This window comes from Nyctereutes procyonoides, unplaced genomic scaffold (assembly GCF_905146905.1).
Source record: "Nyctereutes procyonoides isolate TBG_1078 unplaced genomic scaffold, NYPRO_anot_genome, whole genome shotgun sequence".
Lineage (NCBI taxonomy): Eukaryota > Metazoa > Chordata > Mammalia > Carnivora > Canidae > Nyctereutes > Nyctereutes procyonoides.
In genome coordinates this window covers 30,371,026-30,385,244 of record NW_026575122.1, presented here as the reverse complement: position 1 = coordinate 30,385,244, position 14,219 = coordinate 30,371,026, and positions in this window count along the sequence as shown.

The window sequence follows — 14,219 nt, the reverse complement described above, 5'->3', positions numbered from 1 at the left end:
CTTCTGAAAGAAAACATATTTTAACACATTAGGAAGAAATAACTCAGGAAGAATACGTAATGTGCTTTCTAGTTTTGAACGAAGACATCTGCTTTGATTTAATAACATCACCTCATATTTATATTGCATCTTCCTGTAGGAAGCCTAAAATGCTTCATAGTTGTGATTGCCTAAATTCTTACAATGTTGCTTGTAAATTAGTGCATTTTTAGATGGAGGAACAGAGGCAGAGTTGCACAATTATGTCTGGAAATTGCAAGTAGAATCTTTCTGATTCTTTAATTCAGCAAGATTATATTTTCTTTCGGATAATCTCTTCAGGCATCTAATTATTTCACCAAATTTTATTAAGCACCTATAGAGGTTAAGCCACAGTGTATTCAAAGATGAGACCTCATTCCTGATTAACAAAATATCTTGCCCAGACCTTCCCTCCTTTCCCTTCTGGTCAGAATTCACTTCTTCCGGGCAGCCCTGGTGGCGCAGAGGTTTGGCGCTGCCTGCAGCCCAGGGTGTGATCATCGAGACCCTGGATGAGTCCCACATCGGGCTCTCTGCATGGAGCCTGCTTCTCCCTCTGCCTGCTTCTCCCTCTGCCTGTGTCTCTGCCTCTCATTCTCATTCTCTCTCTGTGTATCTATGAATAAATAAATAAAATCTTTAAAAAAATTCACCTCTTCCTTCTCCATTATCCAAAACACATTGAATTACTAATCACGTTCTTTAATTTATCTTGAATTTGAGCAAAATTTGTGGTTAGTAACATGGTCAGTATGACAATTTTAATTAATCCCGTTAGTCTTTTTCATCATTGCGGCCCAGCTATAACTACCATCAGTAAGATCATAGTAGATGAAACAGTGGACCTAAAAGACACCTTTAAGATGATTTGGGGGTACATGCTTTGATTTAATGGATAGGAGAACTGAGATTCAATAAGACTAATTGACTTGCCCAAGATCCCATCATGGCAAAACCAACCAATGTCTTTTTTAAACATTGAGGATATTCTTATATGTATATTTATGCATACATATAATGATGAAATTTGCCTGCTACAACAGATAGCTTATTGGTTTACTGGTAGAGCTTCAACAACTGGCCCTGTCTGATAATATTTGCCAATTTCCATGGTGTAAATAATCCCATCATGGCTGATTTAATCTAGGAACACTTTAGCAACTGGCTCACAAAATTTCTGGAAATTTAATAATTAGATCTCAGATTGCTATGAACTAGCTCTGGCATGTACTGGATGTGCCCCTGAAATCATACATTTACTATTAAAACATTATATCATTTTCTTATTCTGTTTATCCATTCAGAGACACTCTACCTTATTTTCTGATTAGTATTTTCAGGGGAAATAAATTATTCTTTACACGTCAGCTTTAACCTTCACTTTCAGGATTTTTTTTTTTGTGGGATTTTTTTTTAAGTATTTAATGACTTGATAAGTACTTAAAACTATTTGCAAGGTCTGTCTCAAGAGAACTTTGGATGAACCCTTGAGTATCAGTTACCTATTTGTTAAGTTGCAAGTCATCCCAAATACTTAATAGCTTAAAACCATAACCCTGTATTTAGTTTACAGTTTTGGGTAAATCTTGTCTAGGCTGACCTCCACCTGATTCTGACCAGGTTTGCCAATGCATCTGAGGTCTTAATTGGGTTGACGAGGCTGGCTGGACTTAGCTGGTGTCACTCATATATGTCTAGTGATTAAGTGACTGTCAGCTGGAGCCATAGGGTAACTTGGTGTTTCTCATTATCCAGCAAGTCAGGCCTGGCTTGTTCACACATGGCTTCAGGATTTTCAAGGGTACAAGATGGGAAACTGTAAGGTCCCTTAAGGGCTAGACTTCAAACTGAACATTACTTCCACAAGTCCATCCCAGATTCAGGGAGTGGGGAAGTAGACCCTAACTTTTGAAGGAAGAAACAACAGATACTGTGGCCATTCCATTCCTTTACTGATTTTTGGGAGTGTTTAGATTGTTATATCTATGAGACAGAGCTGAATGCACAGATATGATTGGCCCTCAGTCAAAAGTTGATTAGAGTTTCTTTTCCAGTGTTAAAAGAAATTCATAACCTTTACTTATAAACCATCTCTACTTGATAATATACTCAGTAATTGACAATTTCCTTATCAGTTTAATTCATATATTTTAATAGTGTCTCTTCTGCACATACTAACTAATTAGTAAGAATTGAGGTGGTGGAAGAGCTAAACAATAAGGCAGTATGCCTGCCTAGCAATTGGAGACCAAGATAAGACATTAAGTAATTAATTGATAAATTTTATACCATCATACAAGTTCAGGAAAAGAAGCAGTCACTGGATATTACATTAGTTGGGAAAGAGTTCTTCATAGAGAACCATTTTTTTTAAATCTACTCTGTTGAGGTATAATTTATGTACATTAAACGCACACATTTTAAATGTGTGGCTTGATGACCTTTAACAAATATACATTCATGTAACTATCATCATAATCAAGATAGAAAACATTTTTATCTTTCCCCCAAATTATCTCATGTCCCTTTTGCTGTCAATTTTTCCCAATTCCTGGGCCTAGACATAGTGATAAGTCCAAAACCAAAAGATGGCTTTCAAAGAAAGTTTAGTGAATTTAAAAATCTGAAAAAAAAGCAGACATTCAATTTTATAAATAAACAGTAATGCTTTATAGGCTCTTTATAAAGTAAGCAACTTTAGCTTGTTAAAACTAATATAAATGTATGTCATTGTCAAGGCATTAGTGAAAAACTGCATCAGAAATTCTTAATGTTGGGAGAATCTGGCAAAGAAGGTAGTTTTTCACTTATCAACAACCTAACAACTTGAAATATTTGAGTAGATTAACTCATAGAATGAATAAAGCTAATTATTTTTCTCTGCAACCTTATTGATGGATATGAGTGTACAGCTGTTGCTATATGGCAATTCTTTTAGTTCGTGTGCTTTTTGAATATGATAGTAATATGAAGGACGAATTCTTTTTTTCAGCTTCATTGCTGATAAACATAACTATAAACAGCAGAAAGCTCTGAAAAATTATATTGTCAATGAACATGGTTTGAGGTTTTGTGTAAGAATACAATTGGCTATGTAGTGGCAATGACAAGAAAACATTCTGGAATAGTTACCGAAATTAAGGACCTTGACCCAGAACAAGTGGTATGTTCACTTCTTTGAGAAAGTCTTGGTCAACTGAACTAAACAGTGTGCTTAGTAACTTGGTGAAGATCATAAATTATGTAAAGACTAATGCATTAAATTCAAGATTATTCTTTTTTTACTATATGATAATATGGAAGACAATCATAACTGTGATTGCATACTGAGATATGATGATAATCCAGCAGGAGAGTTCTTTTGAGCATATTAGCATCACTGCAAGAAACCAGTTTGGTCTCAAAATATAAATTGGCCAACTAGAGTTATTAATTTTTTTGATATCTTCAGAATTCTTCCATGCAAGGCAGAATGCAACATGTTTTTCAATGGCAGATTAAATTGAAGAGGACAGCAAAAGGTAGAAGCTTGGAATAATAGGATTTCTATAGACTGTTATTACATGTTCCATAATTTAACAATTCCCAATGAAGTAGGTGATTATCTTATCAAACCATTATGAATCTGATAGAATGCTTTGAATTTTATTTTCCATTAAAAGAATGTCCAGATACAGCCAATTCATGAATATAGAATCCTTTTATTTCATCCAAAAAAATGATTTAAACTTAATTATAAACTTACAGGGTACTTTGTTCTAACTGGCAAGTAGTAAAGAATTGAAAATGAATTTTGAAAATAGTGCATCATTCACTTCATTTTGATGATTTTTTTTTAAGGATTTTATTTATTTATTCATAAGAGACACAGAGAGAAAGAGAGAGGCAGAGACACAGGGAGAGGGAGAAGCAGGATCCATGCAGGGAGCCCGATGTGGGACTCGATCCTGGGTCCCAGGATCACGCCCTGGGCTGAAGGCGGCGCTAAACCGCTGAGCCACCCAGGCTGCCCCATTCACTTCATTTTGCACAAAGTTAAAAATGAATAGTCTGAGCATGCGGAAATTATTTTAAAACCTATTTTTCCATTTTCATCATCATTCCTTTGTAAATACAGTTCTTTCTTATGAATGATATTAAAGCAACACATAGAAGCAGTTTACATATACATAATTCCCTGAAAGTAGTATTGTCAATCCAACCTGGATTAGATATTTTAATAAGAAATACACTACTTGGTTAGCTTGGGTGGCTCAGTGGCTTAGCCCTGCCTTCAGCCTGGGGTGCAGTCTTGGGTGCGGTCCTGGAGACCCGGGATCCAGCCCGCGTCAGGCTCCCTGCTTGGAATGGAGCCTGCTTCTCCCTCTGCCTATGTCTCTGTTTCTCTGTGTCTCTCATGAATAAATAAATAAAATCTTAAAAAAAAAAAAACTTCTGATCCTATCTCATTTGTCCTGTTGAGATGTGTTGAGATCTCAATCATAGAATTCCCCTTCTTTCTGACAGCATCCAACCTAGAATAGGCCTCTGCTCCCTTAGACCCTCTCTCCAATCACTCAAGCAAATAGCAAATCCTGTAATGGGTTCTTTCTAATGCTCTCGTACTGTGTTCCATGGTTCTCTGTGTTGTCCGTTCTTCCCTGCAATGAGTCATAAGTCATAAGCTCACCTGCTTCAACTAGAGATGTGTTCCTGGTTGTCTCTAGCTGAAAGAGATTAAGAATAATCTCAGAGTTTCTTGCTTAGACAATCAGGTGTTGGGAGTAGAAGTAATAGAAATAAAGAATACTAGATGAGAGGAAGGTGAAGTCTTCAATTTTTAACAGGTTATCTTTGAGATAATAGTGGTTCAAACTTTGCGGAGATATCCAGGAGGCTTTTAGTTGGATATGTGTCTCTGGGGCTTAAAAGAGATGGCTGTGCTGCATGTATCTATATTTCATCTCTACCCATACATAAGTATACCCAGAAATATAGGTATATATTTGAGGGTTATTATTTATATAATAATTGAAGCAATGGGGTTAGCTAAGATAATCAGAAAGGGAATAGAATGAGACTAGGGCTGAGGACAGAACCCCAAGGAACCTCTATATTTATGAGGTAAGCAGAAAATGAGATACCCAGAAAAGACTCTTAGGAGAAGCTGCCATTGAGAAAAGAAGAGAATTAGAAGTAGAAAAAGACCAGATGTTAACGAAGGAAGAAGTTTCAAGGAGAATGAAATTAGTAGTTTTATATACCGCTAAGAAGTCAAGTGACATAAGGAGCCCTTCAAGCCATCTGACATGTCCCAACATTTTTCGAGTACTTCTTTACTTTCTGGCACAATAAGATGTTTCAGGCTCCTCTTATTCTTCCCTGCCCTAGCCCTCGCATCAGCCATTTGTCTAAGAACTCCTATTAACTTTGAATGGAAAATGGTATTTAGAAACCATGGTCAGGGGGACTTTTCCTTTTATTTTTTTTTAATTTTTATTTATTTATGATAGTCACAGAGAGAGAGAGAGGCAGAGACAGAAGCAGGCTCCATGCACCGGGAGCCCGACGTGGGATTCAATCCTGAGTCTCCAGGATCGCGCCCTGGGCCAAAGGCAGGCGCCAAACCGCTGCGCCACCCAGGGATCCCGGACTTTTCCTTTTAAAACACTTGTCTAGGGGATCCCTGGGTGGCGCAGCAGTTTAGCGTCTGTCTTTGGCCCAGGGTGCGATCCTGGAGACCCGGGATCGAGTCCCACGTCGGGCTCCCGGTGCATGGAGCCTGCTTCTCCCCCTGCCTGTGTCTCTGCCTCTCTCTCTCTCTCTGTGACTATCATAAATAAATAAAAATTAAAAAAATAAATAAACTCTTTTAAAAAATAAAATAAAACACTTGTCTATGAAGGCCTATAGCTATATGGTGATCACATGAGGCAATGGAAGGTCAGAGAGAAGGGGAAACTTGGCTTAAGTAAATATAAGCAAAGCAGAGGTCTGATTATCAGACCTGAAGCTTAAGGTCAGAAACAAGATAAGGATGATTTGACCTTGAGTCCCAGAGTATCACATAGAACTCCTATGGTTAGGATTCATTTTAGAAATCTGGGTGAAGCTCTGTTTCTCAATATACATTAAGTGAGGCCATCTGCAAAGCTTGGGCACCAAAGCAAAGACTGAAGCCACCTGTAAAATATTTGGGTTATCTCCTGTGTCAAGCATTTGATCCTGGAATGTGCTGTAATCGTCTCTACTTAGTAAAGTGATAATTATGTTTATTAACTTTAATATTCTTTATCATTAAGAAAAGAATTGGATGTCTGGTATAAACATATCCAGTTTTGTTGACCACATATTCCAACCCTCTTTCCTTTAGAAAATGTCCATTTTTCCTGCCACAAACATCTGTAGGGGGTCCCAACTGGCTGAAGTTTATTGGAGTAAAGATGAGTAACCATATCAAGTAGGGCTGATCAAAATACTGTGTTTGGGTCCTAAGTGAGCTGATGACCTAAACCAGACCAATGAGAATCCTTCCTCAGGATCTGAAAAGCTGATACTGGGAAAGAAGCTTACTCCCTCTCTCAGACAGAGAAGTGGAGCATCAGTATGTTTGTGGCATAATTCCCAGGAAAAAGCCAGCACAAGAGCCACAGAGAGAAGAAAGAAGACTCCAGGTGGCATTTGAATCTCTGATCCCTTGTCTATGAGGCCCAGGTGTGCTTTTGCTATCTCAGAAGTGGTGAGCCTTCCAACACAGATTCCTTTTTGCCTTAAGCTACTTTTGGCTTGAGTTTCAGTCACTTTTCACCAAAAGAGAGAGGCCTCACTCAATACAATGACTTCAAATAAGTCTGGTTTGAATTTATATTGTCAAGAGCGTATTACTTCATTTATATTGTCAAAGGCTAATTTCACTTTCTCCCTTTTAGAATTGAAGTATATTAACAGGAATCTGTGTTGGGGGCACCTGGGTGGCTTAGTCGGTTAAGCATCTGCCTTCGGCTCAGGTCATGATCTCAGGGTCCTGGAATGGAGCCTCGCATTGGACTCCCTGCTCAGCGTGGAGTCTGCTTCTTTCTCTCCCTTGGCCCCTCCTCTTGTTTGTACTCTCTCTCTTGTAAATAAATAAAACTTTAAAAAATACAGTGTTAATTTCAGGTGTACAATATAAGGATTCAACAATTCTACCCATTTTCTTAGTGCTCATCAAGGTGAGTGTACTCTTGATCTCCTTTACCTATTTCACCCTGCTCCCCACCCACCTCCCCTCTGGCAACTACCAGTTTGTTCTCTGTATTTAATAGCCTGTTTCTTGGTTTATCTCTTTTTAAATTTGTTTGCTTTTTCTTTAAATTCTACATATGAGTGAAATCATATGGTATTTGTTTTTCTCTGTCTGACTTATTTCACTTAGTATTATACCCTCTAGGTCCATCCATGTTATTACAAATGGCAAGAGCTTATTCTTTTTTATGCCTTGTAATTTTTTTATGCCTGAGTAACATTCCATTATATAAATAACTCACATCTTTTTCCATTCATCTATCACTGGACATGTAGGTTGCTTCCATATCTTGGCTATTATAAATAATGCTACAATAAACATAGGGGTACATGTATCTTTTCAACTTAGTGTTTTTGTTATCTTTGAGTAAATACCCAGCAGTAGAATTACTATATCATAGGGTAGCTCTAATTTTAACCTTTTGAGTAGACTCCATACTGTTTTCTATAGTGGCTGCACTAGTTTGCATTCCCATCAAAGTGGATGGAGGGTTCCTTTTTCTCCATATCCTTGTCGACATTTTTATTTCTTGTGTTTTTGATTTTAGTTATTCTGACAGGTACAAGGTGATATCTCATTGTAGTTTTGATTTGCATTTCCCTGGTGATGAGTGATGTTAAGCATCTTTTCATGCATTGGTTGGCCATCTGGATGTCTTCTTTGGGAAAATGTCTGTTTGGGTCCTCTGCCCATTTTTTAATTGGATCATTTGTTTTTCTGGTGTTGCATTGTTCTTTATATATTTCCAATATTAACCCGTTATTGAATATACCATTTGCAAATATCTTCTTTCACTCAGTAGGATACCTTTTTGTTTTGTTGATAGTTTCCTTTGCTCTGCAAAAGCCTTTTGTTTTGGTGTAGTCCCAATAATGTATTTTTGTTTCCCTTGCTGAGGAGACAAATCTAGAAAAATGTTTCTATGGTCGATGTCAAAGAAATTATTGCCTATATTTTCTGGGAGTTTTATGGTTTTGGGTCTCACATTTAGGCCTATAAATCCTTTATCCTTTAAATTCTCTAAAATAAAGTTAACTTCATTTTGATGAGCATCTCAAACATCATACCCAAATGGTAGGAAATAAAGTGACCATGAGGGGCTATTGCGTTTTTCCTAATAAAAATAGCAGTTGTTCAAAATGATTTTTCCCCCTATTTATGCCTAATATTAGAACATCTATCCCAGGTAGTCTCCCAAGTATCTTTTTCTTATTAACAACGTTAGTTTAAATTGTATTTCCATTCATTATTTTCCCCATCACATTATTGTACTGAATGTATATTATCTTATTACTTTATTCAATCTTGCATTTCTAAAGCAACAAGAAATAAGTGATTTGAAAAAGAAAGTATGTATACTTTCTTATCGTTCTCCCCTTTAGTTACAAACAATCTACCAAGCACTTCCTCAAGCTTACACTTTCTGTAACAAAGAGTCATTTCTACAGGGTTTTACTGTTTACTCTTTCAGCTTTTCTAGTCCTTAAGGCTAGGTAGAAACCTTAATCCTTGTGTTTACCCAGACATTTGCTAAGTTCTAGGACAGCTACCCAAGTTAGTTAATGGCTTTGTTCTTTAAAAAGAATCTGATTTTGGTTCTATGCTTATAATCATTCAATGTATCCGATGCTGTGTTAGTCATTTCATTCCATAGTTTTTCTTTGCCTGCCCCTCCTTAACAGAATTAGCCTCTAGTTTTCTTGTGGGGATTTACCTTTTCCCTACTCTGGGTCTGAGAGGTCTCAATGCATTCTGATCCTTGTAGCAAGAGTGGAGCCATGACCCAGGCCCAAGACAACCTGCACATGTGTTCCTGAGGTAGATACATGACCTAAAGCAGTACAGTATGAGGATATTTCAAGATTTCTATGAATGCCACCAGCAAATATATTTTTCCTCTCTCCTGGATATGAACTTAAGTGTCTATGAGACTGGCACTTCTGCAACCATCTCATGAACATGAAAGGATTGTCTGTCTGAGAATGGAGTCAACCTAAAAGACATGGAGCCAAAAAATGGAGAAAGAGAAACCCAGGCCTCATTACTTGAATCAAAAATTAACTTTTTGCTCAAGCCCATATGAATGAATCTTTCTGTTACTTATAAGCAGAAGAATCTTAACCGATGTAATAATGATCATGTAAAATTCACTTAAATGCAAGAGGAAAAATTAGATAAGTACATATATGTCTGAGTTTTTTTAGAGCAATATCTGAGAGGCAAATGAAAACTAAGTGTCTATTGGTCATTTCAGCTTGTCTTATATACTTGCCAAAATTAATCATCTAAAAAAGAGAGTAAAACATAAGAAACTAGGCTCTGAGTATTCTAAAAAATCCAACCAATTGCTTGGGATATCCTGAGTTTAAGAGATATAGCCCAGTCCCATAACAATGCATTATAATGAGAACGGTCCTGAGTAGTGATCATGAGGCACCAGAAAGCCACAGTTATCAGAAAGAGTCATAGGCTCCACGGATGAAACTGGAGGTATTATGCTCAGCGAAATAAGTCGGTCAGAGAAAGACAAATACCATATGACTTCACTCGTATGTGGAATTTAAGAAACAAAACAGATGAACATAAGGGAAGGGAAGGAAAAGTAAAATAAGATGAAAACAGAGAGGGAGGCACACCATAAAAGACTCAACTCTAGGAAACAAACTGAGGGTTGCTGGAGGGGAGGGAGTGGAGGAATGGGGTAACTGGGTGATGGGCATTAAGGAGGGCACTTGAAGTAATAAGTACTGGGTGTTGTATGCAACTGATGAATCACTAAATGCTACCTCTGAAACTAATACGCTATGGGTTAATTAAATTGAATTTAAATAAAAAACTAAAAAAAAATAAAGAGTTATAGTCTCATAGGATTTTAGATCTGGGGGAGTTAAAATCACCTACTACTTAGTAATACGGGGGAATGGACTCAAGCCATTTTCAACAATGTGAATTGAAATACATGGTTTAAGTTAATCCTTAAATAACTGAAAATTGAGGATGCCTGGGTGGCTCAGCAATTGAGGTCTGCCTTCAGCTTAGGGCCTGATCCTAGGTCCTGAGATGGGTCTCACACTGGGCTCCCTGTGGGGAGCCTGCTTCTCCCTCTGCCTGTGTCTCTGCCTCTCTCTCTGTGTCTCTCATGAATAAATAAATAACTGAAAATTTAAATATATGAAGGCAATAGCTTTCCAGTCTCTTTTATTGACTAAAGCTCTACAGTACAGAGGAATTTTTTTTTTTAAGATTTCATTTATTTATTTGAGAGAGAATGAGCATGAGCAAGGGCAGGGGGAGGGGGCGAGGGAAGGGCAGACTCCCGGCTGAGCACTGAGCCCGATGATGATGATGATGATGATGATGATGATAACGATGACAATGATGCCACCACCACTACCACTGAGATCATGACCTGGGCTGAAGTCAGATGCTTAACTGACTGAGCCACCCAGGTTCTCTTAGAGTACAGGGGAATTTTATCATGGTTGAGCCTCTTCAGGTCTTGAAGGACGTAGAAGTTTAACAAAGAACCTCTGCCTCTTTTTCTCCATCCTATAATTCATATAGTGGGATGAATCTTCTACTTTCCAAAGTAATCTTGAGGAATGTCATACATTTTGATTCATATTATCTGGGAGGAAGGATGTGGAGGAGCAAATAAAAGAAATTTAGAGTTAGCAGATTTTCATTTGCATCCTAGTCCTGTCTATACCATGTGAGCTATTAGATCAAGCCCCATGAGGGCATGACCCAGATCTGTCTTAATTCATTGATGTACACCTAATGCCATCCTGTGCCATAATGTATATATAATTGTGCCAGTGTGTATAATAAGTGCTCAGTAGGTTTTTGTTAAATTAATATCTAGATTTAGCATGATTCCCTTAACCTTTTTTTAAAAATTTTTTTAAAAGATTTTATTTATTATTATTATTTTTTTAAAATAGTGCTATGTTCTTTTTTTTTTTCTTTTTAAAGATTTTATTTATTTATTCATGAGATACAGAGAGGCAAAGATGCAGGAAGAGGGAGAAGCAGGCTCCATGTAGGGAGCCCGATGTGGGACTCCATCCTGTGACTCCAGGATCATGCTCTGGGCTGAAGACAGTGCTAAACCGCTGAGCCACCCAGGCTGCCCAAGATTTTATTTATTTATTCATGAGAAACACAGGGAGAGAGGCAGAGACACAGGCAGAGGAAGAAGCAGGCTCCCTGCAGGGATCCCGATGCAACTTGATCCCAGGACCTCAGGATCACAACCAGAGCCAAAGGCAGATGCTCAACCACTGAGCCACTCAGGTGCCCCTTCCCTTAACCTTTCTATATTAGTTGGTCTAACCAGTACAACCACCACCAAAACATCAGTGCCTGGACACAATAAAAGTTTATTTCTTGCTCCCATTACAGTCTAATTTGTGTCAATGAATGGGAAAAAACATCTCAGCTCCACAGTCATTCAGGGAGCCCAGGCTCCTGCCAAGTGGTGGCTTCATCATCCCTGGGGCCTCGGATCCTCTACAGGATCCCATGCATCAGATGGTAGGCAAAGGAGAAGAGTGAATGTGAGGAAGAGAGAATTGTTTGCCAGGTTTTAGTCAATCTAAAAAGTGTGCGGGTGGGAGATGGGAGTAGGGGGATGGGGTAGGAGTAGGGGGCTTTTGCCACACTCCATTGGCCAGAACTCAGTTCTCTGCTGGCTCACTGTATCAACTGCAAGAGAGCTGAGAACTGAGGTGGCATGTCCTAGAAGAGGAGACACTAAAGTATTGATGAGAACTAGCTTTCTCTGCACAACGCTCTGAGCCCCAACTTTCCTTCTGAAAAAAAAAATTAATAACTGCTATTTGCCAGCACTTTATGAAGATTTAATGAGGCAGTAAATGTGGAGATGCTTGGTGAACTGCTAATCAAATGTTAGTTATGAACATTCCTGGGTAATTTTGTCCCTTTGGCTCTGTACTTCATCTGTGAAATGTGTAGGCTGATATGCTTTCTGAGAATCCTTTCCAACTCTGAAACACTCAGACTCTGTGGTTCTCTTAAACCTTCATCAAGCAGATGCCTCTCTGACTTTGTATCGGAGCCTTAGGATTCTACATATGATTCTACAACCCAGTCCTCCTGCCCCCAGGCCCTCTCCCATTGCTGTAATATTGCCCATGTTCTTCTGGAGACATAACCTGATTCTCATCTCATTTCAATTCCTTCTAACTATGGAAAAAAGATTATTTTTGCCTTCCTATTGCATCAACCAGTTCCAGCCTGCTAGATTTCTTAATCTCAGAGGAAAAATTGTAGATGTAGGGAAGAGAACCTAAGAAAGCGTTTGACAGATTTGAAATATTTAAACAAACACAATTACTTTAATCCTGTCCTGAAAGGTCCTATGTAATAGAGATGTGGTTCAACCTATTTCCTTTGTCTGTGGTTTCCTTTGTTCTCTTAGCTCAGTTTTCCAGCTTTTTTTCTCCAGCTGAATTCCCTTTGCCATTTATTGACAACTGCTTTGCACAATTCCTGGGGGATATCAGCAAGAGGATTTCTGAATTCTCCTATTTAAAGGCTGATGCATTAATGTTCAAGAGTATTCTGGCCCTGTCTTATCCATCTCCAGACCACAGCCAGGGGGCTCTTATCACATTACAAATCTCGTGTCATTCTTGAGCTTAAAACATTTTATTATATGTATTGTACTTTTTTTTTAAAGTATCTTATTTATTTATTCATGAGAGACCCAGAGAGAGAGAGGCAGAGACAGACAGAGGGAGAAGCCGACTCCCTGCGGGGAGCCTGATGCAGGACTCGACCCCAGGACCCCGGGATCATGACCCCAGCCAAAGGGAGACGCTCAACCACTGAGCCACCTGGGTGCCCTTGTATTGTACTTAAAAAAAAAAAAAACAACCTAACTTTGATATATATATGTATTATACAAATGACACAATGCGCAGATGTTCAGTACAGTTTGAGGAGTTTTGGTAATTGGATATGCCTGTGCAGTCACCACCCCAAACAACATATTAAGCATTTCTTTTTACCTCAGAAACTTCCCTTACTCTCTTTTCCCTGTCATTGGCCCCTGCCTGACCTCCATGCCCAGAGGCAACCGCTTTCTGATTTTTATCACCATGGATTTGTTTTGCCTGGTTTTGAATTTGATACAAATATAATCACAAAGTGTGGACTGTTTTGTGTCTGACTATTGTTAATCAATGTAAATTTTTTGAGAGTGTCCCATGTTGTTGTGTTCATGCCTTTACAGTAAGTATGACTATTGCCCCAATTTCTTTATCCATTCTTTTGTTGATAGACATTTGGATTGTTTCCAGTTTTAGGCTATTTTAAGGCTGCTATGACTATCCAGTGCTTTTGAGGACATAAGTTGTCATTTCTGCTGGGTAAATAACTAAGAGTGGAATTGTCAAGTAATATGGGATTCAACAATCTTCTTTTTTTTTTTTAAAGATTTTATTTATTTATTCATGAGAGACACACAGAGAGGCAGAGACTTGGGCAGAGGGAGACACAGCCTGCTGATGGGGAACCTGATGCAAGACTCAATCTCAGGACCCCGGGATCGCAACCTGAGCCAAAGGCAGACGCTCAACCACTGAGCCACCCAGACGTCCCTGGGCTTCAACAATCTAAAGACCCCAGTTAGGATGTAGACCGAACTCCCTGCACGGCCCTTATCACACCTCTGGAGTCCGCACGCTCCCCCTTATTCTTACTCTCCGAGCTTCAGTCCCTCTGTCCATGCTCTTCCCTCTGCCAGAAACACACTTTCTTCCCACAACTGCCTACCTTCCCCATTAAGGTCACTTCTTATCATAGCATTCATGGTTTGTGTTCTTGATGTGCTGGCACTCTATATGCATGGGCACGATCGTTTGTTTAATATTTCTCTTTGTTCAGGAGCAAGCTCTGTGAGGGCAGG